This window comes from Rhinoraja longicauda, chromosome 7, assembly GCF_053455715.1.
Source record: "Rhinoraja longicauda isolate Sanriku21f chromosome 7, sRhiLon1.1, whole genome shotgun sequence".
Taxonomy (NCBI): domain Eukaryota; kingdom Metazoa; phylum Chordata; class Chondrichthyes; order Rajiformes; family Arhynchobatidae; genus Rhinoraja; species Rhinoraja longicauda.
Window position 1 is genome coordinate 72,941,486 of NC_135959.1, and position 27,015 is coordinate 72,968,500.

Here is a 27,015-nt window from a genome sequence, read left to right on the forward strand (position 1 = left end):
GAAGGGTGAGCCAGAATAAGCACAGAGCAGCTTTGAAGAATTAGATTCCCACTTGAGTTTTGGAGAAAATCCTTCTGACTGGAAACAAGTGGATCAAAGTTCACGTTTCCAATGGAAATATAAAGTGAGCCTCCATACTCCATCTCTGCATTAGTTATAGGATTCAAGGCGAGATCACTCAAGGATAAAGTTCTTGTTTGTACGTTCTCAGAGCAGAATTAGACCATTCGGCCCACCAAGTCTATTCCGCCATTCAATCATGGCTGATCTATCTTTCCCTCCCAACCCCATTCTCCTGCCTTCTCCCCGTGACCCCTGACACCCGTACTAATCAAGAATCTGTTAATCTGTGCCTTAAAAATGCCCAATGACTTGGCCTCCACAGCCGTCTGTGGCAATGAATTCCACAGGTTCACCTCCATGAAGGAGGGAACTTGCTCAAATGTTACAGGCAAGGTCCTTAACAAGTAGAGATACAAAGTGCTGGAGTAACTCAGCGGCTCTGGCAGCATCTCTGGAGAACATGGATAAGTGACGTTTCGGGTCGAGACCGTTCTTCAGACTGATGGAGTGGGGGAGGGGGAAAGGTGGGTGGGGGCGGGACTAAGCTTGGCGAGTGACATGTGGATACAGGTGAGGGGATGTTTGGCAGATGGGTGGACAACGACCAGAGATGGGTAGGGTACAGAACGGCTGTGAGATACGATGAGGAGAGAAGAGGTTTACCAGAATGTTGCCTGGATTAGAGGGTTTCGGCTGCAAGGAGAGTTTGGACAAACTTGGATTGTGTGTCTGGAGCCTCGGAGGTTGAGGGGAGACTTGATAGAAGATTATAAAATGGTGAGAGGCAGCGATAGGGTAGACAGTCAGAACCTTTCTCCCAGGGTGAAAATGCCAAAGACAAGAGGGTGAGAGGGGCAAAGTTTAAAGGAGACGTGCGGGGGGAGATATTTACACAGAGTGCCTGGAACGCAGATGGGTGGTGGGTGGTGGAGGCAGATACCATAGTGGTATTCAAGAGGCTTTTACATCAGCACTTGGATATGCGGGGAATGGAGGAATATGGATCACGTGCATGCAGAGGAGGTTAGTTTAACCTGGCATCATGTTGGGCACGGACATTGTGGGCCGAAGGGCCTGTTCCTGTGCTGTACTGTTCCATGTTCTTGAATGAAGTTCTAGGATTATGCTCGGTGCAGTCATTGGCTTGTCGTTAACTGCCGCTGCCGTGTGGAATGCAGGCGACACAGTGGTCACGGTGGGGAAGGGTGGATCGCCCGCCTCTTGTCCATTCTGATCAGGCTCATGGCAATTCTACTCAGGAGGGAGAGTGGCACGCTGGACTAATAGTCTTCAGATTTGACAATGTCGCTCCCTGCTGCTCCCCTTTGCCAAGGCTAGAGGGGGAGGTGGGGCAGGCGAGGGCTTTATTCCTTGGAGGGCAGGAGGCTGACTTAAACACCACTGTCGAGCCTGCCTCCACCGCCAACCCCCCCGGCTGCACGTTCCAGGCACCCGCACCCCGCGCATCTCTGCTAAACTTTGCCCCTCTCACCTGAAAGTTATGCCCTCTCTCCATTGACATTTGCAGGCTGGGGGAAGTTATTGCGAGTAGACAATAGACAATAGATAATAGGTGCAGGAGGAGACCATTTGGCCCTTCGAGCCAGCACCGCCATTCAATGTGATCGTGGCTGATCATTCTCAATCAGTACCCCGTTCCTGCCTTCTCCCCATACCCCCTGACTCCGCTATCCTTAAGAGCTCTATCTAGCTCTCTCTTGAATGCATTCAGAGAATTGGCCCCCACTGCCTTCTGAGGCAGAGAATTCCACAGATTCACAACTCTCTGACTGAAAAAGTACCACAGTAGACTGAGTAAGACCACGCCGGTCCAGGCGTTTCGATCTTCCCTCACCTCCGTGAGGCGATGATTTTGATTTTAGTCACCACTAAATATTAACCCCGGACTCTCCAAGCAAAATGAGGCCAAAAGCAAAGAGTCAGCCCCCGAACGGAATCCGGTGATTGAAACAGATACTGCAACTGCACACGAGATGAACATCGCAGGCAGTCTGTTACTGCAGGTTTCTAAATGAATATGTGCCAGATAATGATCTGTGCACCTCTCCTCAATTCCAAATATGAATAAAAGTGAAGAACTAGGTGGAAGAAGATAGAACAAAGAGCAGTACAGCACAGGGACAGGCCCTTCGGCCCACAATGTCTGTGTCGATCATTTTATTTTACTTTAGTGTATTATTATTGTCATGGATACAGTGGAAAGCTTTTTGTTGCCCGTTATCCAGTCAGTGGAAAGACTGTACGTGATTGCAATGAAGCCGTCCACAGTGTACAGATATAGGATAAAGGGGATAACGTTTAGTGCAAGATTTAGGCCGGTAAAGTCCAATTAAAGATGTTCGAGGGTCTCCAATGCGGTAGATGGGAGACCAGGACCACTCTCTAGTTGGTGGTAGGATGGTTCAGTTGCCCGATAACAGCTGGGATTCCAAGAGCATCTCTTATCTGTTTGTACGAGATCCAAAGCTCTCCATTCCCTCCATATCCATGTGCCTATCCAAAAGTATCTTAAACATAGGGTTGCCAACTGTCCCGTATTAGCCGGGACATCCCGTATTTTGGGCTAAATTGGTTTGTTCCGTAAGGGACTGCCCATGTCCCGTATTAGGCCCGGGGGGAGCTGTAGGCCCGGACGCTATAGGCCCGGACGCTGTAGGCCCGGACACTGTAGGCCTGGACGCTGTAGGTCCGGACGCTATAGGTCTGGACAGTGTAGGTCCGGACAGTGTGGGTCCAGACAGTGTAGGCCCGGAGTCCCGGGCGCCACCGAGCAGAGGTTGCGTAGCAACCCACCTCCCAGCCCTGGCGGCCGCCATTGGTAGAGCGGGGGCACGTGGCTGCTGGCTGGGTGAGGTCACGTGGGGCGCGGGGCGGTGATGTCACCTTATTTGGAAGTGAGATACTTAAACACCACTATCGTGTCTGCCTCCACCACGTTCCAGGCCCCTACCACCCTCTGTGTAAAAAAAATCAGAACAGAGAACAGTACAGCACAAGAACAGGCCTTTTGGCCCACAAATGTCTGCCAAGACCGTCATTTATCTGCCTGCATGTGATCCATATCCCTCCATTCTCGCATGTCCATGTGCCCTTACAAAAGTGTCTTAAATGCCTCAATGGTTCTGCCACCACCGCCAGGCCTGACATCTATAAGGCTGTGAAAGGTTACGGGGAGAAGCAGGAGAATGGGGTTGAGAGGAAAAGGTAGATCAGCCATGATCAAATGGCAAAGTAGACTCGATGGGCCGAATGGCCTAATTCTGTTGCAATGTCTTATGGTCTTATGGTCTTAGTATTCTGCATGTTATTAATATTCAACATAAACACATTGGGTCGTAAATAAGGTTCCTGTGCAGTGCGTTGCAGGCTCCCACCACCCTCTGTGTAGAAAACACATATCTCCTTTAAACGTTGCCCCTCTTAAACATTCAAGCTGTGCCCAGAATTCTTTGACATTTCCACCCTGGGCAAAAGGATCTGACTGTCTACCCTATCTTTGCCTATCATAATTTCATATACCACTATTAGGTCTCCCCACAGCCAGAGAATACAATCCACGCCTGCCCAAGGCAGCTTCTATCATCTATATACTAAAACTCTCGTTTGTTTGTTTGTTTGTGATCGAACTACAGCCAAAACGGTACACGATAGCGCGACAATTTTAGGCCCACCTTACTCTCCGTCGTCCCTTTAATGGTAAAGCAAGTAGTTTTATTGAAATCGGTGTTATATTTTTAAAGTTATTCACATTTTAAAGTTTAAATCTATCTCCTAGGGAGGGAGGGGGGAGGGGGGGAGGGAGGGGGGAGGAGGGTGGATAAGGGAGGTTGAGGGGCAAGGGGAAGTGGGGAGGGGAGGGGGAGGGGGGAGGGGGAGGGGAAGGAGGGGGAGGGGGAGAGGAGAGGGTGCTGCACCAATCCAGGAGAGGTTTGGGCCCAACGGGTCCACTTGGTCTAGTTACTTTATATACTTCTACTAAGTGCTAAGAAAGCTAAGAACACTGGTATCAAATACGTCTCTGGAGAACTATAGACTACAGAGATACAGAGCGGGAACGTGGCCCTTCGGCCCACCGAGTCCGTGCTGACCCAGCGATCACCCCGTACACCAGCCCTATCCTGCACACTCTGGATCATTTCCAGTTTTACTGAAGCTAATTAACCTACAAACCTGAACGTCTTTGGAGTGTGGGAGGAAACCGGAGCACCCGGAGAAAACCCCACGCGGTCACAGGGAGAACGTGCAAACTCCACACAGACAGCACCCGTGGTCAGAATCGAAGACGGGTCTCTGGCGCTGTAAGGCGGCAACTCTATCGCTGCGCCACCGTGCCGCCGCTAACTTCCAACTGCTTGGCAAAGGGGTAGCCCACTTAGAGTGGTGGCAGGAGTTGTGTGTTTGCATTCCCGGCCCAAACTTGGCACATAAAGACTGATGTACCCATGTTTTCACCACATAATTTGTACTTGACTTAATGACCCACCCTAGTGGGCGGGTGCAACCGGTAGAGTTGCTGCCTCACAGCGCCAGAGACCCGGGTTCGATCCTGCCTACGGGTGCTGTCTGTACGGAGTTTGTACGTTCTCCCCGTGACCTGCGTGAGTTTTCTCCGGGCGCTCTGGTTTCCTCGCACACTGCAAAGACGTACAGGTTTGGAGGTTAATTGGCTTCGGTAAAATGCTAAAACGGTACCCTAGTGTGCTGGATAGTGTTAGTGTGCGGGGATCGCTGGGCGGCACACATTCGATGGGCCGCAGGGCCTGTTTCCGCGCTGTATCTAACAAAAAAACTAAGAGCGGCAATTTGTAGCAGTGTGAAAGGGCAGGAGTAATTGAACACAATAAATATCATTCAGCTCTGTCACTGGGGACAGAAAATCAAAAAGATCTATAATGAGCAGCTGGTTTCATTTTCCTTGCTCGGTCTTAATAGCAACTCTCTGAATTAAAGGGGATCCATTTGGAGGGAGTCAAACAGAACTGAAAATGCAACTTGCAGTTTCTGCAGACGTTGAAAGGCATCCTGTGGGAGATTCATCCATCATTGCCCCTTGCCTGTGTACGTCCTCCTCCTCCCTGGCAGCCGGCCATTCATTCTGCAGGAATCCTCCGGCACCCATACACTTCTCCAGAGTCCAAGAAAACCTCCTGAAACGGGAGAGGAACAAGGAACTGCAGATGCTGGTCTACAAAAGAAAACACAAAGTGCTGGAGGAACTCAGCGGGTCAGGCAGCATCTCTGCAGAACAAGGATAGGTGACGTTTCGGGCCGGGACCCTTCTTATTCTGGCCTTTGTCCAACCATCTGCCTCCCAAAACTCCCTCGCCTGTATCCACCTATCACTTGCCAGGCTTTGTGCTGCCTCTCCTCTCTTCCAGCTTTCTTGCCCTCCCCCCCCCCCCCCCCCCCCCCCCCCCACAGTCTAAAGAAGGTCCCGACCTGAAACATCATCGATCCATGTTCTCCAGAGATGCTGCCGGACCCACATGAGTGACCCCAGCACATTGTGTCTTTTTTTGCAAACCAGCACCTGCAGTTCCTTGTGTTTATATTGACTTATTTACATCTAATATAGGATAATTGCTTTCTACTAATCTCCACCCTTAACATTGCAGCATAAAGAAAATGGTGCAAGTACCAAATTAACAGTGGATACATCCATTTAGTTCATGTTCATATATCATCAGAGCAGAATGAGGCCATTCAGCCTTTCGAGTCTCCCCCCCCATTCAATCATGGCTGATCTATCTTTCCCTCTCAGCTCCATCCTCCCGCCTTCGTCCCAGTGAGAACATTACACTCCCTCAATTGCTCCCACATCTTGTCATCGAGTCAAAGAATTACAGAGCCAGGAAGCACAGAAGCAGGGCCCATCAGCCCAAGAAGGGTCTCGACCCGCTGAGTCACGCCGCCAATTTGTGACTGCCTTCAGCCCACCTCGTCCGTGCCGACCAAGATGCCCCTTCCTACCCAGTCTGCCTTTGGCCCATATCCCTCTAAACCTTTAGGCAGACACGAAATGCTGGAGTCACTCAGCGGGTCAGGCAGCATCTCTGGAGTAGAAGGAATGGATGATGTCTCCCGTTCCTTCTCTCCAGAGGTGCTGCCTGCCCCGCTGAGTTACCCCAGCATTTTGTGTCTACCTTCGATTTAAACCAGCATCTGCAGTTTTTCCTTAACATTTTGTTCCCTCTGAACCGTTCCTATCCATGTTGTCGTGAGTCAAGATCGTTTAATTGCCATATGTACAGACAATGGAACAGTGAAACACTTACTTGGAGCTCCATTGCAGCCCTATAGACACATGGGTAATATATAAATTATTAACCCCAACACCAGTTCAACAAAAAACAGTCCATTAGTCATAGCTGAGGTTAGTGTTGTGCAGTGTTCAAGAGCCTGATGGTTGCTGGGAAAAAGCTGTTCTTGAACCTGGAGGTCACGGTTTCCACCATAAATGCCGTTATAGTCCCAGCCTCAACTACCTCCTCCGCCATCTTGTTCCATACACCCACCACCCTCTGTGCGAAAAAGGTGCCCCTCAGGTTCCTATTAAAGCTTTTCCCTCTCACCTTAAACCCATGTCCTCTGGTTCTTGATTCCCCTACTCTGGGTAAAAGACTGTGCATTCACCCTATCTATTCCCCTCGTGGTCGTATGCACCTAAACGTACTTTGTTACTTCCTCAGAGAAAGAAAGACAACAAATCAACTCTCATGTGCGATCATTTAACCAGAATTGTGCCATAAATTCTAGTTTAGATTAGAGACGCAGCTTGGAAACAGGCCCTTCGGCCCACCGAGTCCACACCTACCATCGACCACCCGTTCACTCTAGTCCTCTGTTATCCCACTTTCTCATCCACTCCCTGCACACTAGGAGGCAATGTACAGAGGGCCAATTGTCCTACAAACCCGCACGTCTTTGGGGTGCGTGAGGAAAACAGAGGACCTGGAGGAAAGGCCAGGCGGGAGAACGTGCAAACTCCGCACAGACAGCACCGGAGGTCAGGATGGAACCCGGGTCCCTGGCGCTGTGAGGAGGCAGCTCCTGCTCGCTACACTACCGTGTCGCCATACTCTGGCGAAGACTATCCCAACCGTTCTGGCGAAGGTTTCCGAGACGACCCACGGAGAGGCTGGCTGTGACGAGTTCTCGTGGTTGCTATCCAGCAACATTCCTCCACTGGTGATGCAGGCAGAGGGAGGAGGAGGTTACTGGCATAGAAGTGGCTTCCCCAGCCCAATAACAGGAGCAAGAGGGCTGCTCGCACAGATGCAGCGGCAACCGTATTTATACCCACTGTTTGTACAAGAGTTAAACAATGCTCATTGGCTTTATCTGTTAGCACCAGGTCCTTTTTTATCGGCAGGGTTAGATTATATATTTTTAGAATAACAATGATTGTAGGAAGCTTATCATTAGTGCATCTGAATTCCTTTGCTTGAAGCCTGGTAACTAAGATTGCAAAATGCTGAGAGCTGCCTGCTTAAGGAATGATTTAGAGTCACACTGCACGGAAACAGGCCCTTTGGCCCATCTCCACGCCGACCAAGATGCCCCATCTACACCAGTCCCATCTGCCCGCGTTTGGCCCATCTCCCTCTAAACCTTTCCCATCCATGTATCTGCCCAAATGTGTTTTAAATGTTGTTCTAGCTCCTGCCTCAACTACCTCCTCTGGCAGCTCGTTCCATACACCCGCCACCCTCTGTGTGAAAAAGTTACCCCTCAAGGTTCCTAGTAAATCTTTACCCCTCTCACCTTAAACCCATGTCCTCTGGTTTTGATTGGTAAAATACTGTGCATTCACCCGATCTATTCCCCTCATGATTTTATACACCTCCATAAGATCACCCCTCATCCTCCTGCGTTCAAAGCACCAGACAAGTCCTAGACAATAGAAAATAGGTGCAGGGGTAGGCCATTCGGCCCCTCGAACCAGCACCACCATTCAATGTGATCATGGCTGATCATTCTCAATCAGTACCCCGTTCCTGCCTTCTCCCCATACCCCCCGACTCCGCTATCCTTAAGAGCTCTATCTAGCTCTCTCTTGAATGCATTCAGCGAATTGGCCTCCACTGCCTTCTGAGGCAGAGAATTCCACAGATTCACAACTCTCTGACTGAAAAAGTTTTTCCTCATCTCAGTTCTAAATGGCCTACCCCTTATTCTTAAACTGTGGCCCCTTGTTCTGGACTCCCCCAACATTGGGAACATGTTTCCTGCCTCTAACGTGTCCAACCCCTTAATAATCTTATATGTTTCGATAAGATCCCCTCTCATCCTTCTAAATTCTCATCCCTCTAAATTCAAGTCCTAGCCTGCACAGCCTCTCCCTGCAGCTCAGATGAGAGGGGGAGAGATTTAATAGGAATCTGAGGGGTATCTTTTTCACTGTGAGTGTTCACTTTACCCATGCCCCTTATGATCTTGAACACCTCTATAAGTTCATTCCAGATACATTCTACCCTCTGAGAGAGAAAATTGCCCATGAGACTCCTCTTAAATCTCTCCCCTCTCACCTTAAGCCTGTGCTCTCTAGTTTTAGAATGCTGTTAAGACAGTGGAACTAATTGTAGACTTTCGAAGAGATCCCCCTCCCCTCCCCCCACTCACCATCAACAACACCACAGTCACATCTGTGGAGTCATTTAAGTTCCTTGGAACCATCATCTCGACTCCACAGTCAAAAAGGCCCAATAGAGGATGTACTTCCTGCGGCAACTCAGGAAACACAATCTGCCACAGGCAATGATGGTCCAATTCTATACTGCCATCATTGAGACCGTCCTCACTTTCTCCATCATGGTCTGGTTTGGCTCAGCCACCAAGTACGACATCCGGAGGCTGCAACGGATCGTTCACACAGCTGAGAAGGTTGTTGGCTGCAACCTTCCCCCCATTGACGAACTGTACACTGCAAGGGCCAGGAAGCGAGCGGGCAAGATCATCTCTGACCCCTCTCACCCTGGCCACAAACTCTTCGAAACACTTCCCTCTGGAAGGCGACTCCGGACTGTCAAAGCAGCCACAGCCAGACATAAAAACAGCTTTTTTCCACAAGTGATAGTTCTACTCAACAACCAAAGTCTGTAATCTCTTTTTTGCTCTGGTTTATTTTCACCCACATGTTTAGACCGTAATGTTGTATCCTTATTGTTTTGATGTGTTTATGCTTTATTCTTAAATGTTAACTGTGTGTTTGTGTTGTCATTTGTGAGTGGAGCACCAAGGCACATTACTTGTATATGCACATACTTGGCCAATAAACTTATTCATTCATTCATTCATTCATTCATTCATTCATTCTCTACCCATTTAAGAATAAGGGGTAGGCCATTTAGAACTGAGATGAGGAAAAACGTTTTCAGTCAGAGTTGTGAATCTGTGGAATTCTCTGCCTCAGAAGGCAGTGGGGGCCAATTCTCTGAATGCATTCAAGAGTGAGCTGGATAGAGTTCTTAAGGATAGCGGAGTCAGGAGGTATGGGGAGAAGGCAGGAATGGGGTACTGATTGAGAATGATCAGCCATGATCACATTGAATGGTGGTGCTGGCTCGAAGGGCCGAATGGTCTCCTCCTGCACCTATTGTCTATTGTCTATTGTCTATTGCCTATTGTCTACCCTGGGAAAGATCATTGGGTGTCAGTGGCAGTCTTTGTTAGATTTCTAGCCTTGCGATCTCTCAGCTTAGGCTCGGTGTCAAGTCAGTCACAGGTCTTAACTTCCAGAGAAGATCTGAACACAACTCGAGTGCACAAAATACAATCAGGGTGGCACGGTGGTGCAGCGGGTAGAGCTGCTGCCTCACAGCGCCAGAGACCCATCCTGGGTTCCATCCTGACCTTGGGTGCTGCCTGTACAGAGATTGTACGTTCACCCTGTGACCTCGTGGGTTTTCTCCAGGGAGTTCCTGTTTCCTCTCACACTCCAAAGACGTGCAGGTTTGTCGGTTAGTTGGCTTGGTATAATTGTGAATTGTCCCTAGAGTGCAGGATGGCGTAAGTGTGGTGATCGCTGGTCGGCAGGCTGAATACAATACAATACAATACAATACAATATATCTTTATTGTCATTGTACAGGGGTACAACGAGATTGGGAATGCGTCTCCCATACGATGCAATAATTTAATTGGCTAGTCAGTAATAATTTAAACAACCCAATGAAACAAATTGTAACAGTTTTAAGACAGTATAAAGTTCAAGTAGGTCTGTGCCGGTTCACTGTGCGATGTGATCATTCGGCTCAGCAGGATCGGTTCATAGCAGCTATGGCCCTGAGGATGAAGCTGTTCCTGAGTCTGGAGGTGCGGGCGTAGATGGCCTTGTATCGTCTGCCCGATGGAAGGAGTTCGAACAGACTGTTGCAGGGGTGTGAAGAGTCTTTGTGGATGCTGGTGGCTTTTGTGAGGCATCGTGTGTTGTAGATGCCCTCCAAGGCTGGTAGCTGTGTTCCGATGGTCCTCTGAGCTCTATGGACTACCCGCTGAAGAGCTTTCCTCTCTGCCTCCGTGCAGCTGAGATACCACACAGGGATGCCATGCGTTAGGATGCTCTCTATGGTGCAGCCATAGTTTATGGTGTGAACTAAAGGCACAGCTTTGCACTGAACGTCACTGTGAGGCGCCTCTCAGCCGGCGTAAGTGGATCCTGACAGCGGGGAGTTCGGTTTAACCAGGGTGTAATTGTGTGTGCAGTGGCTGGCATCTGCAGAGGCCTTAATTAGGCTGGGCGTGCCCAACCTGGGGGCAAGGTGCCAGCTGCCCTCCCTCGCCCTCTACCCCCAACATCTGGCACAGCTGCAACTCGCCAGCAGGCACGAAGCTCCCCCAACACCGCACATCTGCAGAGCACAAATAACAAGCTGGGACTACCCTGCTGTGCATTTCCCTCACGTTTACCATCACTCGGTTAAGTCACGCTATTCCCTTTATCCTGTAGTTGTACACTGTGGACGGCTCGATCGCAATCATGTATGGTCTTTCCGCTGACCAGTTAGCGCACGTTCAGAAGCTTTCCACTGTGCCTCAGTACACGTGTGAATAAACCAGACCCAAACTCAAACTCAAACTCATAAGGGTCGTAGAGCACGGAAATAGGCCCTTCGGCCCAACTCATCAATGCCAAGCAAGATGTCCCATCCACACTAGTCCCACCTGCCTGCGTTTGACCCATGTCCCTCTAAACCTTAGTAACAAGCAACTGCAGATGTCGACAATAGACAATAGGTGCAGGAGGAGGCCATTCGGCCCTTCGAGCCAGCACCGCCATTCAACGTGATCATGGCTGATCATTCTCAATCAGTACCACGTTCCTGCCTTCTCCCCATACCCCCTGACTCCGCTATCCTTAAGAGCTCTATCCAGCTCTCTCTTGAATGCATTCACTCGATAGCCTCCACTGCCTTCTGAGGCAGAGAATTCCACAGATTCACAACTCTCTGACTGAAAAAGTTTTTCCTCATCTCAGTTCTAAATGGCCTACCCCTTATTCTTAAACTGTGGCCCCTGGTTCTGGTCTCCCCCAACAGGGCCTGACTCACTGAGCTACTCTAGCATTTTGTGTCTTCCCTCTAAACCTTTTCTATCCATGTACCTGTCCAAGTGTCTTTTAAATGTTGTTATAGTACCTGCGTCAACGACCTCCACTGGCAGCTCGTTCCATATACCCACCATCCTCTGTGTGAAAAAGTTGCCCCTCAGGTTCCTATTAAATCTTTCCCCTCTCATCTTAAACCTACGCCCTCTGCTTCTTGAATGTCCCACTCTGGTTAAAAAAAACTCTGTGCGTTCACTCTATCTATTCACCTAATTTGTTTCACAAAATGCTGGAGTAACTCAGCGGGACAGGCAGCATCTCTGGAGAGAATTAATGGGTGATGCTTGGGGTCGAGACCCTTCTTCAGACTGGTGATTTTGTACACCTCTATAATATCACCCCTCAGCCTCCTGCGCTCCAAGGAATAAAGCCTTAGCCTTCCTAACCTCTCCCTATTTTTCTATCGTCTCTCTATTGTCTTTAAAATTATAAAAATTTTGAAGCACAATTAGTGTATCCATGCATGTTAAGAAGACCTAATAACCACTACACGGAGCACTGCGAGCAGTTCCGGTCGCTCAGTAGGAGAAAGGATGTCGTTAAGTTGGAAAGGGTACAGAAGAGATTCACCGGGATGTTACCTGGGCTTGTGGGCTTGAGTTACAGGGAGAGGTTGGATAGGCTGGGACTTTTTTCTTTGGAGCGTAGGAGGCTGAGGGGGTGACCTTATTGAGGTGTACAAGATCACGAGGGGCACGGATAAAGTCTTTTTCCCCCGGGTAGAGGAATCTAAAACCAGAGAACGCAGGCTTAAGGTGAGAGGGGAGAGATTTAAGAGGGATCTCAGGGGCAACTTTTTCCAGAGGGTATTCCGTATCTGGAACAGGCTGCAGAGGAAGCTGTAGAAGTGGATACAATTATGATTTGGACAGACGTGGATGGGAAGGGGTTAGAAGGATATGGGCCAAATGCGGGTAAATGGGACTAGCCCAGTATGTCAATCTGGTTGGCATGGACAAGGTGGGCCGAACGGCCTGTTTCCGTGCTGCACAGCTCCACGGCTGTGACCATGTGACTCCAGTCTTCCAACTGGACAACAATACTGGCAGTGACTCAAGTTGAGGAATGTAAAATTCATTCTAATATTCTTACATTTTTTTTCCCATTTGAATTACTACAGCTTTGTGCTTGGCTCCAGATCAAAGTTGGAATCTGGATTTGATTACCAACTCTGCTATTCTTGGTCGACGTTGTTTTCTACCATCAGGGGAAATAGCCGTGCAGGAGTCTTCGAAATAACACGGGCCAGATACTTGCTTCATGGTGACCTGGGACATGGGTTCTGCTGTTCTTTCACAATGGTCCAGGGGAGGTAAGGGTCATTCTGTAGAGATCGTCACAGTGCTTGGAAGGAGAAGGTTTCCATGTGCCACAGGAACTGCAGTGAGATGAGAGCGTGGCCAGGGTGGTGTGGGTCTCTGATGATGAAGGCTGCCTTTTTGAGGCAGCGCCTCCTGTAGATCCCTTCGATGGTGGGGAGGTCAGTACCTGTGATGGGCCTTCGATGGTGGGGAGGTCAGTACCTGTGATGGGCCTTCGATGGTGGGGAGGTCAGTACCTGTGATGGGCCGGGCAGTGTCCACCACTCTCTGTAGTCTCCTTCGTTCCTGGCCGTTTGAGTTACTGAGCCAGGCCGTGATGCAACCAGTCAGTGTGCTTTTCATTGTACACTGGTGGAAGTTTGATACAGTATTCATGAACGTAGCAAATCTCAGAATTGCGGAGAGTTGTGGACGCAGCCCAGACCATCACACCAACCAACCTCCCTCCCATTGACTCTATCTACACCTCACGCTGCCTCGGCAAGGCCAGCAGCAGAATCAAGGACCAGTCTCACCCCGGTCACTCCCTCTTCTCCCCTCTCCCATCAGGCAAGTGGTACAGAAATGTGAAAATGCACACCTCCAGATTCAGGGACAGTTTCTTCCCAGCTGTTATCAGGCCACTAAACCATCCTAGCAACAAGTAGAGAGTGGTCCTGATCTCGAATCTACCTCATTGGAGACCCTCGGACGATCTCTGATCGGTCTATACTGGACGTTATCTTGCACTAAACGTTATTCCCTTTATCCTGTATCTTACACTGTAAATGGCATGATTGTGATCCGTATTGTCTTTCTGCTGACTGGATGGCACACAACAAAAGCTTTTCACTGTACCGAGGCAATAGAAGTGTATTAGAAACATAGAAAATAGGTGCAGGTGTAGGCCTTTCAATATGATCATGGCTGATCATCCAAAATCAGTACCCCCTTCCTGGTTTTCCCCCATGTCCCTCGATTCCATTAGCCCTAAGAGCCCTATCTAACTCTCTCTTGAATACATCTATGACTACATTGCAGAACTCTCTTCAGCAATATCTTGGATGAATAGCCAAAGGGCGTGGTGGCCTCTCTATGTTCAGCTGGGTGATGTTTCCTTGCATGCTATGAAAATCTCTGCAAAGCAAATTGGCCCCAGAATAGCTGAGCTAATCACAGGAAGCTCCAAATTATCTCAGAAAAGACCACAAGATAATGAAGCACTCTGGAATCCGAATGGAGAGCAAGGAGTGCTTAATTCCAGCAACCAGTTCCCTAAAAAATATCGCCAATTAGTTACAGCTCTGGAAAGGGTGTCCCTTTATTGTGAAACTTTAGCTGTTAAATTATTTTCCTTGATTGGCTGCTGAGGTTTAGGTTTATTATAGGAAAATAACTGCAGATGCTGGTACAAATCGAAGGTATCACAAAATGCTGGAGTAACTCAGCAGGTCAGGCAGCATCATGGAGAGAAGGAATGGGTGACGTTTCGGGTCGAGACCCTTCTTCAGAAGGAACGTCTGAAGAGGGATCTGGACCTGAAATGTCACCCATTCCTTCTCTCCAAGATGCTGCCTGACCTGCTGAGTTACTCCAGCATTTTGTGATACTTTAGGTTTATTATTGCCAAATAAGACCATGGATCGTATGAGCAGAATTAGGACATTGAGTCTACTCTGCCGTTCAATCAATAGACAATAGATAATAGACAATAGGTGCAGGAGGAGGCCATTCGGCCCTTCGAGCCAGCACCGCCATTCAATGTGATCATGGCGGATCATTCTCAATCAGTACCCCGTTCCTGCCTTCTCCCCATACCCCCTGACTCCGCTATCCTTAAGAGCTCTATCCAGCTCTCTCTTGAATGCATTCAGAGAATTGGCCTCCACTGCCTTCTGAGGCAGAGAATTCCACAGATTTACAACTCTCTGACTGAAAAAGTTTTTCCTCATCTCAGTTCTAAATGGCCTGCTCCTTATTCTTAAACTGTGGCCCCTTGTTCTGGACTCCCCCAACATTGGGAACATGTTTCTTGCCTCTAACGTGTCCAACCCCTTAATAATCTTATACGTTTCGATAAGATCTCCTCTCATCCTTCTAAATTCCAGTGTATACAAGCCTAGACGATCCATGGCTGATCTGTCTTTCCCTCTCAACCCCATTCTCCTGCCTTCTCCCCGTGACCTTTGACACCCGTACTAATCCAGAACCTGTCAATCTCAGCCTTAAAAATACCCATTGACTTGGCCTCCACAGCCGTCTGTGGCAATGAATCCCACAGATTCACCGCCCTCTGGCTAAAGAAATTCCTCCTCATCTCCTTTGTAAAGGTACATCATTTTATTCTGAGGCTATGACCTCTGGTCCGAGACAGGTACCGAGGTAGAGTGACAAGCTTTGTTTTGCATGCTATACAATCAGATCAAATAATACTATACATAAATACAATTGTCAAACTCAAGTACAATAGGTAAAGAGTCAGGCAAATGAACCACCCTATTGACATTTAGAGTGTGGCCTTGAGTTACTACCTACCTCATTGGAGACGTTTGGACTATCTTAAATTGGAGTTTATCTTGCACTAAACGTTATTCCCTTTATCCTGTAACTATACACTTGATTGTAATCATGTATTGTCTTTCCGCTGACTGGTTAGCACACAGCAAAAGCTTTTCAAAGTCCCCCAATACACGTGACGTTAAACTAAGCTAAACTAAACTAAAGATACAGAGTGCAGAATATAGTTCTCAGCGTTAGACAATAGACAATAGGTGCAGGAGTAGGACATTCGCCCTTCGTGCCAGCACCGCCATTCACTGTGATCATGGCTGATCATCCACAATCAGTACCCCGTTCCTGCCTTCTCCCCATACCCCCTGACTCCACTATCTTTAAGAGCTCTATCTAACTCTCTCTTGAAAGCATCCAGAGAATTGGCCTCCACTGCCTTCTGAGGCAGAGAATTCCACAGATTCACAACTCTCTGGGTGAAAAACTTTTTCCTCATCTCGGTTCTAAATGGCCTGCCCCTTATTCTTAATCCATGGCCCCTGGTTCTGGTCTCCCCCCAACATCGGGAACATGTTTCCTGCCTCTCGCGTGTCCAACCCCTTAATAATCTTATACGTTGTAGCGCATCAGTGCCAGAGTCCAATGTCCGCCATGGGGTAGAGGTGAATCGGGCAGTAGTCGAGCTCATGGAAGGACCATTCAGAAGCCTGATAACAGAGGGGGAGAGGCTGGTGGTGCTTGCTTTCAACCTCCTGCAGCTCCAGGTGTTAAAGGAGTGCGACTGAGCAGAGAGGCAGCAGGCAGGTGCAGATGTTGCTGAGCAAGGCAGCACATGGTCCTGAGCTGGGACCTACTGCCGCCCAGGGAGCTCGGTGTTCCTCAGAGATACACAGGCTGGTCTCCTGGAGTTGCCTGCACGCAACCCCGGAGAAATATCCGAGCAACATGCAAACTCAGCTGTGTTATGTGAGAGATCTCCCTTTGAACATTGTCACGGCTGTCAGCAACAAGCTCGTTGACTGAGAGGGGGAAGGGGCGGACCACGTGTTCACCATTCAGCACAGGAAGGAAGTGTAGTGCAAGCAGAGAGCGGTCCTGAGCTACCATCTACTGCCAACTATCTTTGATCGGGCTTTACTGGCTTTATCTCGCACCGAACGTTATTCCCTTATCGTGTATCTTGTGCACTGTGGACGGCTCGATTGTAATCAAGTAATCATGTCTTTCCGCTGAACGATTTGCACGCAACAAAAAGCTTTTCACTGTACCTCGGTACACGTGACCATAAACTAAAACTGTTTCACAACCAACAGCCACATGGAGTCTTACAGCACGGAAACAGGCCCTTTGGCCCAACTCCTGACCAAGATGCCCCATCTCCACTCGTCCCACCTGCCCATGTTTGGCCCACATCCCTCTAAACCTTTCCTGTCCATGTACCTGTCCAAGTGCCTTTTAACGGTTGTTATAGTATCTGCCTCAACAACCTCCTCTGGCAGCTGGTTCCATACACCCACCATCCTCCAGTTTGAACGCAACAAAAGCTTTTCACTGTACCTCGGTACATGTGACAATAAACTAACGTAAACTAAACTAAACTGTATGAAAAATCTTCCCCCTCTTTACCTTAAATATATGCCCCTCTAAGTCTGAAGAAGGGTCTCGACCCGAAACGTCACCCATTCCTTCTCTCCAGAGAGGCTGCCTGCCCCACTGAGTTACTCCAGCTTTTTGTGTCGAGCATCCTACAGGGTGACCAGAACTGAACAGAAAAGACCCAATGGGGCCTCACCAACGTCTTGCACAACTTGTAGCAGAATGTCCCAACTTCTACAATCAATACCCTGACTGCTGAAGACCAGCATGCCAAACGCTGTGACTCCACTGTCAGGTACACAGGAGTGTGGAGGTGTGGGTCCAGGGAGGGGGAAGTTCATGCATCATCACCTCAAGAACTATCTCGGTAGCGCAGCGGTAGAGTTGCTGCTTTACAGCGAATGCAGCGCCGGAGACTCAGGTTCGATCCTGACTACGGGCGCCGTCTGTACGGAGTTTGTACGTTCTCCCCGTGACCTGCGTGGGTTTTCTCCGAGATCTTCGGTTTCCTCCCACACTCCAAAGACGTACAGGTATGTAGGTTAATTGGCTGGGTAAATGTAAAAAAAAAAAAAAATTGTCCTTAGTGGGTGTAGGATAGTGTTAATGTATGGGGATCACTGGGTGGCACGGACTTGGTGGGCCGAAAAGGCCTGTTTCTGGCTGTATATATATGATGATATGATATGATATCTCCAACCAGTTCTGACGAACCTTTACAAAGTAGGAAAAAAAACTGCAGATGCTGGTTCAAAACGAAGGTAGGCACAAAACGCTGGAGTAACTCAGCGGATCAGGCAGCATCTCGGGAGAGAAGGAACGGGTGACGTTTCTGGTCGAGACGTTCAGTCTGAAGAAGGGTGTCCTAACTCCAGCATTTTGTGTCTACCTTTTCAAAGCGATGTTCGAGATTCGATTTTTTTTCGGTTAAGAAATATCAAACTAAGACCACAAGACCTTAGATAGACACGAAATGCTGGAGCAACTCAGAGGGACAGGCAGCATCTCTGGTTGGAAAGAGTGGGTGATGCTTTGGGTTGAGGCCCTTCTTCAGGCTGAGAGTCAGGGAAGAGGGAGACACAGAGATAAGGAAGGCTAACAGTGCTGGCTCGACGGGCCCTATGCCTGGCCTATGCCTGCACCTATTTTTTATTTTCTATGTAAGGTGTGAAATGGAGTTATCAAAGGGGACGCAGTTGAAGGAAAATGTAGAATAGATTGTTAGTTAGGGCAAGGTGACAAAGAAGCAAACAGAGATAAAATGTAATCAGGAGGACAGTCAGACTGGTCGGGGAACTGGGAAGGGGGACAGTGAGTAGAATTAGGCCATTTGGCCCATCGGATAGACTTGACTTTTGGATGATATGATGTGGGGAGAAAGTGATTTGACGGTTGGACTGAAGGGCATTGGGCGATAGCGTACCACAGCAAACCCTCCGAGTCACAAAGGCCATTCGGCCTTTCCAGTCTGTACTAGTTCTATGTAAGAGAGTCCATGCCGTCCGACTTTAGATTTTAGATTTAAATTTTTAGATTTAGAGGTACAGCGCAGAAACAGGCCCTTAGGCCCACCGGGTCCGCGCCGCCCAGCGATCCCCACACACTAACACTATCCTACACCCACTAGGAGGAGGCCATTCGGCCCTTCGAGCCAGCACCGCCATTCAATGTGATCATGGCTGATCATTCTCAATCAGTACCCCGTTCCTGCCTTCTCCCCATACCCCCTGACTCCGCTATCCTTAAGAGCTCTATCTAGCTCTCTCTTGAATGCATTCAGAAAATTGGCCTCCACTGCCTTCTGAGGCAGAGAATTCCACAGATTCACAACTCTCTGACTTAAAAAGTTTTTCCTCATCTCCATTCTAAATGGCCTACCCCTTATTCTTAAACTGTGGCCCCTGGTTCTGGACTCCCCCAACACTGGGAACATGTTTCCTGCCTCTAACGTGTCCAACCCCTTAATCATCTTATACGTTTCGATAAGATCCCCTCTCATCCTTCTAAATTCCAGTGTGTACAAGCCTAGTCACTCCAGTCTTTCAACATATGACAGTCCCGCCATTCCGGGAATTAACCTGGTGAACCTACGCTGCACGCCCTCAATAGCAAGAATATCCTTCCTCACCTGTTATGAACATGACGCTGGTGTGCTGTGGAGAATAGCAGCTTGTGCTACGGTGCCTGAGGGCCGGGCAGTATCGAGGGATTGTGTGCCCGCTACCCTCCCGAGGACAGGCTCAATGCCGGGGGAGCTGGGGACTGTGCCACGCTGATGAGGCACTCGCCCACCCACAGGGTGGCATGGGAATACTAAACGCTGACTCAACCCAGCGATCACCAAGCACAGGAGAGCGACACAGAGTGCCGGAGTAACTCAACGGCTCAGGCAGCGTCTCTGGAGAAAACAGATGGGTGAAGTCTCGGGATGGGGCCCTTCTTCAGACCGTGCACACACTGGCAAAGACCTGTCCTCTCCTGACTAACCCACATAACAATCTCCGGCCCAGCAATGTTTACAAGCTCTAAAGCAGTCTTTGCTCCCACTTTGGTTTTGCACTTTTATGATTACCTGGTATTGCTCTAATTAATTTATAATAGAAACATAGAAACATAGAAAATAGGTGCAGGAGTAGGCCATTCGGCCCATCGAGCCTGCACCGCCATTCAATATGATCATGGCTGATCATCCAGCTCAGTATCCTGTACCTGCCTTCTCTCCATACCCCCTGATCCCTTTAGCCACAAGGGCCGCATCTAACTCCCTCTTAAATATAGCCAATGAACTGGCCTCAACTACCCTCTGTGGCAGAGAATTCCACAGACTCACCACTCTGTGTGAAGAAATGTTTTCTCATCTCGGTCCTAAAAGACTTCCCCCTTATCCTTAAGCTGTGACCCCTGGTTCTGGACTTCCCCAATATCAGGAACAATCTTCCCACATCTAGCCTCTCCAACCCCTTAAGAATTTTATATGTTTCTATAAGATCCCCCCTCAGTCTTCTAAATTCTGGCGAGTATAAGCCCGGTCTATCCAGTCTTTCTTCATATGAAAGTCCTGCCATCCCAGGGATCAATCTGGTGAACCTTCTCTGTACTCCCTCTAAGGCTACAATGTCTTTCCTCTAATGTTTTGATTTTTTATTATTACATTTATATTGGGAAACAAGGAAATGGCAAAACAGTTGAATGAGTACTTTGGTTCTGTCTTCACTAGGGAAGACCCAAACAATCTCCCAGAAATACTAGGGGACTGAGGATCTAGTGGGAGGGAGGAACTGAAGGGAATCCACATTAGTCAGGAAATGGTGCTGGGTAAACTGTTGGGACTGAAGGCAGATAAATCCCCCGGGCCTGATGGTCTGCATCCCAGAGTACTCAGAATGGTGTCAGATTAGGAAAAGGGGAGGTGCAACAAGACCTGGGTGTGCTTGTACATCAGTCACTGAAAGTAAGCATGCAGGTACAGCAGGCAGTGAAGAAAGCTAATGGCATGTAGGCCTTCATTGCGAGAGGATTTGAGTTTAGGAGCAAGGAGGTCCTACTGCAGTTGTACAGGGCCCTGGTGAGACAGCACCTGGAGTATTGTGTGCAATTTTGGTCTCCTAATTTGAGGAAGGACATTATTGCTATTGAGGGAGTGCAGCGTAGGTTCACCAGGTTAATTCCCGGGATGGTGGGACTGACGTATGATGAAAGAATGGGTCGACTGGGCTTCTATTCACTGGAATTTAGAAGAATGAGAGGGGATCTTATAGAAACATATAAAATTCTTAAAGGATTGGACAGGCTAGATGCAGGAAAAATGTTCCCGATGTCGGGGGAGTCCAGAACCAGGGGTCATAGTTTAAGAATAAGGGGTGGGCCATTTAGGACTGAGATGAGGAAATACTTTTTCACCCATAGGGTTGTGAATGTGTGGAATTCTCTGCCACAGAAGGCAGTGGAGGCCAATTCACTGGTTGTTTTCAAGAGAGAGTTAGATTTAGCTCTTGGGGTTCTGATTTTAGATGTTCAGCCATGATCATATTGAATGGCTGGAAGGGCCGAATGGCCTACCCTTGCACCTATTTTTCTATGTCTCTGTGTTTCTATTATGTGTTTAGCTGGTAGAGCCACTGCCTCCTCTGGCCAGAGCCAGGTTCGATCCTGACCTCGGGTGCTGTCTGTGTAGAGTTTGTACGCTCTCCCTGTGAATGTTTGGCTTTCCTCCGGGTGCTCCGGTTTCCTCCTGCATCCCAATGACGTGCGGGTTTGTTGGTTAATCGGCCCTCTGTAAATCACCCCTCATGTGCAGGGAGTGGAAGAAGGATGAGAGGGGATCTTATCGAAACGTATAAGATTATTAAGGGGTTGGACACGTTAGAGGCAGGAAACATGTTCCCAATGTTGGGGGAGTCCAGAACCAGGGGCCACAGTTTAAGAATAAGGGGTAGGCCATTTAGAACGGAGATGAGGAAAAACGTTTTTCAGAGAGTTGTGAATCTGTGGAATTCTCTGCCTCAGAAGGCAGTGGAGGCCAATTCTCTGAATGCATTCAAGAGAGAGCTAGATAGAGCTCTTAAGGATAGCGGAGTCAGGGGGTATGGGGAGAAGGCAGGAACGGGGTACTGATTGAGAATGATCAGCCATGATCACAGAGAATGGCGGTGCTGGCTCAAAGGGCCGAATGTCCTCCTCCTGCACCTGTTGTCTATTGTCTATTGTCTATTGTCTATTGAAAGTGTGATAACAAAGAGCTGGTCTACCCTGTTAGTGCCTCTCGTCATTTTATGTACTTCCAGCAAATCTCCCCTCAGACCTCAAACACGCCAGAGAAAACAATGCAAGTCTGTCCAACCTCTCCCTGTAGCTAATACCCTCTAATCCAGGCATCGTTCTGGTAAACCTCCTCCGCACCATTTCCAAAGCCCCCACATCCTTCCTGCAATGGAGCGTACCAGAACTGCACACAATAATCCAAACGTGGCCTGACCGAGGCTGCAAGGTCAAGCTAATCTCCTCCGCCTGCACGTGACCCATTTCCCTCCATCCCCTCATTATCCACATGCCTATCCAGAATCCTCAGACACCTGTTGGAAAATGAAGTTTATTGTTAGCGGGTAGACATGGACACTCGGGGAGATAACAGATGCTCAACCCATGGGTCCTTTGGTCTCCAAGTGGCATTGTCTCTTGATCTGGGCGGCACGGTAGCGCAGCGGTAGAGTTGCTGCTTTACAGCGAATGCAGCGCCGGAGACTCAGGTTCGATCCTGACTACAGGTGCTGCACTGTAAGGAGTTTGTACGTTCTCCCCGTGACCTGCGTGGGTTTTCTCCGAGATCTTCGGTTTCCTCCCACACTCCAAAGACGTACAGGTATGTAGGTTAATTGGCTGGGCAAAATGTTTTTAAAAAATTGTCCCTAGTGGGTGTAGGATAGTGTTAATGTGCGAGGATCACTGGGCGGCACGGACTTGGAGGGCCGAAAAGGCCTGTTTCCGGCTGTATATATATGATGATGATGATGATGATCTTGCACTCTGAGTAACGTAAGTGTAACGCAAGTCTGACGTGAGTTAGTGGTCGGGCCATAGCAAGCTAATAGCTCGGCCCCCACACCCACCCTTAGGGTCTGATAGACCCGGCGGTGAGTGTCTGACAACGGCCATGCCTCGTATAGATAGTCCTTGCAACCTGGCGATGTTCCCCCATTGCAAGAGTGGCCTGGACTGTAGGGTTTGCTCATCCCGTTACACCTGCCAGAGGAGGTTCAACAATAACATTTAAAAGACACTTGGACAGGTGCATGGATAGGAAAGGTTTAGAGGGATGTGGGCCAAACGTGGGCAGGTGGGACCAGTGTAGATGGGACATCTTGGTCGGCATGGGCGAGCTGGGCTGAAGGGCCTGTTTCCATGCTGGATGACTGGGGCTTTTTCTGACAACATGAACTCTTTCTTGTCGTGTCTTGTCCTTGCTGAGGGAGTGATCCCCATACCCTTGGCTTCACTCCCTGATACGCTCTCTCTCTCGCCCTCTCCCCCTCTCTCCCCCCTGTCTGACTCTCTCCCCTCTTTCTCCCCCTCCCCCTCTCTCTCTCCCTCTACCCCCTCTCCCCTCTCTCTCCCTCCGCCTCTCCCCTTCTCCCCCTCTCTGTCCCTCTCCCTCTCTCCCCCTCTCCACCCCTCTCCCCTCTCACATTTCTCCCCCTCTCTCCCTCCCCCTCTCCCTTTCTCCCCCTCTCTGCCCCTCTCCCCTCCCCCTCTCCCTCTCCCAGTCTCCCTCCACTCCCCCTCTCTGCCCCTCTCCCCATCTCCCCTCTCCACCCCTCTCCCCCTCCCCTCCCTCTCTCTCTCTCCTTCTCCCCCTCTCCCCCTCTCTCCCTCTCCCCCTCTCCCCCTCTCTCCCTCTCTCCCGCTCCCCCTCTCTCCCCCCTCTCCCCCTCCCTCTCTCCACCCCTCTCCCCTCTCCCCTCTCCCCCTCTGCCCCTCTCCCTCTCTCCCCTTCTCCACCCTCTCTCCCCCCTGTCCCCCTCCCCCCACTCCCCCCCCTCCCCCTCTCCCCGTCTCCCCCTCCCCCTCTCCACCCCTCTCCCCCTCCCTCTCTCATTCCCTCCCCCTCTCCCACTCCCCCCCCCTCTCTCTCTCTGTGACCGTGCGTGTTTGGTTGCAGCCGGGAGATGACCGCCCTTGGTCTCTCGGTATCTCAGGGCGTTCCCCAGGAACCAGTGTGTCCCCATCTGTTCCCCACCTGCCTGCTATCCCTCAGGCAGCGTGTCTGAAAACACTCTGGTAGTTTCCACATGCACACCCCACCGCCCCACCGCCCCACCGCCCCACCGCCCCACCGCCCCACCGCCCCACCGCCCCACCGCCCCACCGCCCCACACCCCACCGCCCCACCGCCCCACACCCCACCGCCCCACCGCCCCACCGCCCCACCGCCCCACCGCCCCACCGCCCCACCGCCCCACCGCCCCACACCCCACCGCCCCACCGCCCCACACCCCACCGCCCCACCGCCCCACACCCCACCGCCCCACCGCCCCACCGCCCCACCGCCCCACACCCCACCGCCCCACCGCCCCACCGCCCCACACCCCACACCCCACCGCCCCACACCCCACACCCCACCGCCCCACCGCCCCACCGCCCCACCGCCCCACCGCCCCACCGCCCCACACCCCACACCCCACCGCCCCACACCCCACACCCCACCGCCCCACCGCCCCACACCCCACACCCCACCGCCCCACCGCCCCACCCCCACCGCCCCACCGCCCCACCGCCCCACCGCCCCACCGCCCCACCGCCCCACACCCCACACCCCACCGCCCCACACCCCACACCCCACCGCCCACCGCCCCACCGCCCCACCGCCCCACCGCCCCACCGCCCCACACCCCACACCCCACCGCCCCACACCCCACACCCCACCGCCCCACCGCCCCACACCCCACACCCCACCGCCCCACACCCCACACCCCACCGCCCCACCGCCCCACACCCCACACCCCACCGCCCCACCGCCCCACACCCCACCGCCCCACCGCCCCACCGCCCCACCGCCCCACCGCCCCACCGCCCCACCGCCCCACCGCCCCACCGCCCCACCGCCCCACACCCCACCGCCCCACACCCCACCGCCCCACCGCCCCACCGCCCCACACCCCACCGCCCCACACCCCACCGCCCCACCGCCCCACCGCCCCACCGCCCCACCGCCCCACACCCCACCGCCCCACACCCCACCGCCCCACCGCCCCACCGCCCCACCGCCCCACCGCCCCACACCCCACCGCCCCACCGCCCCACCGCCCCACCGCCCCACCGCCCCACCGCCCCACCGCCCCACACCCCACCGCCCCACCGCCCCACCGCCCCACACCCCACACCCCACCGCCCCACCGCCCCACCGCCCCACCGCCCCACCGCCCCACACCCCACCGCCCCACCGCCCCACCGCCCCACCGCCCCACCGCCCCACCGCCCCACCGCCCCACCGCCCCACACCCCACCGCCCCACTGCCCCACCGCCCCACCGCCCCACCGCCCCACCGCCCCACACCCCACCGCCCCACCGCCCCACCGCCCCACCGCCCCACCGCCCCACACCCCACCGCCCCACCGCCCCACCGCCCCACCGCCCCACCGCCCCACACCCCACCGCCCCACCGCCCCACACCCCACCACCCCACCGCCCCACCGCCCCACCGCCCCACCGCCCCACACCCCACCGCCCCACCGCCCCACCGCCCCACACCCCACCGCCCCACCGCCCCACCGCCAACCCTCCACAACCACCGTGCCGAACAAACAGGTACAGGAGCCTGAAAAACGTGACCTCCAGGCTCAAGAACAGCTTCTTCCCAGCAACCATCAGGCTCTTGAACACTGCACAACACTAACCTCAGCAACTATGATCTTCTGTGGACTGTGTTTTTGGTTGCTCTACGGACTTCAGTTTTGCACTATTATGGTTACCTAGTATTAGGGTTATTAATGTATTATATTATTGATTATTATATATTTATCTTGCCCATAGCAGAAGCGTCTACATCGCGGGGCTGGAAACTGGAAGTGTCCTGAGCTAATTCTGCTACCACCATCATCTACTGTACAAGTGAAGCCTCCCACTGATTGTCACCGGAAGCCTGAGGCCTTTTCAGGACGGACAATGACAGTGATGTAACATTTGAAACATAGACGATGGACATGAAAGACGAATATATGTTTATCTGTGTGTTATTGTGTTTGCGGGCCTGGATATAAATAAATCAATCGAGGAGCAAAGAGGTCCTTCTGCAGTTGTACAGGGCCCTAGTGAGACCACACCTGGAGTACTGTGTGCAGTTTTGGTCTCCAAATTTGAGGAAGGATATTCTTGCTATTGAGGGTGTGCAGCGTAGGTTTACTAGGTTAATTCCCGGAATGGCGGGACTGTCATATGTTGAAAGACTGGAGCGACTAGGCTTGTATACACTGGAATTTAGAAGGATGAGAGGGGATCTTATCGAAACATATAAGATTATTAAGGGGTTGGACACGTTGGAGGCAGGAAACATGTTCCCAATGTTGGGGGAGTCCAGAACAAGGGGCCACAGTTTAAGAATAAGGGGTAGGCCATTTAGAATGGAGATGAGGAAAAACTTTTTTCAGTCAGAGAGTTGTGAATCTGTGGAATTCTCTGCCTCAGAAGGCATTGGAGGCCAATTCTCTGAATGCATTCAAGAGAGAGCTAGATAGAGCTCTTAAGGATAGCGGAGTCAGGGGGTATGGGGAGAAGGCAGGAACGGGGTACTGATTGAGAACGATCAGCCATGATCACATTGAATGGTGGTGCTGGCTTGAAGGGCCGAATGGCCTCCTCCTGCACCTATTGTCTATTGTCTATTGACACAAGGAACTGCTGATGGTGGTTGACAAAAATAACGCAAAGTGCTGGAGAAACTGAGCGGGTCAGGCAGCATCTCTGGGGAACATGAGTGGGGAACACTCTGGGGTGACGTTTCGGGTCGAGACCCTTCTTCGATCTCAATAATCTTTCATCGCTGGACATTGCTGGGAGACCTGGGAGAAATATAGAAAATATTAGTGTCATAGATGGGGTAGACAGTCAGAACCTTTATCCCAGCATGAAATAATCAAATGCTAGAGGCATCAGCCTAAGAGAGGGGCTAAAGTTTATAGGATTTAGGTAGGCACATGTATATGTAGTGAATGGAGGGATATGGATTATGTGCAAGCAGGGAAGAATTGCTGTGATTTTAGGTTTAAGATGAGGAAGGAAAGATTTTAAATGTTCCTGAGGGGCAACTTTTATTTCTCAAGCGTTGGTGGGTGTAAGGAACAATCTGCCAGTGGAGGGAGTTGAGCCAGGTACTGTCACTACCTTTAAGAAACATTTGGGTAGGTGCACGGATAGGATAGGTTCAG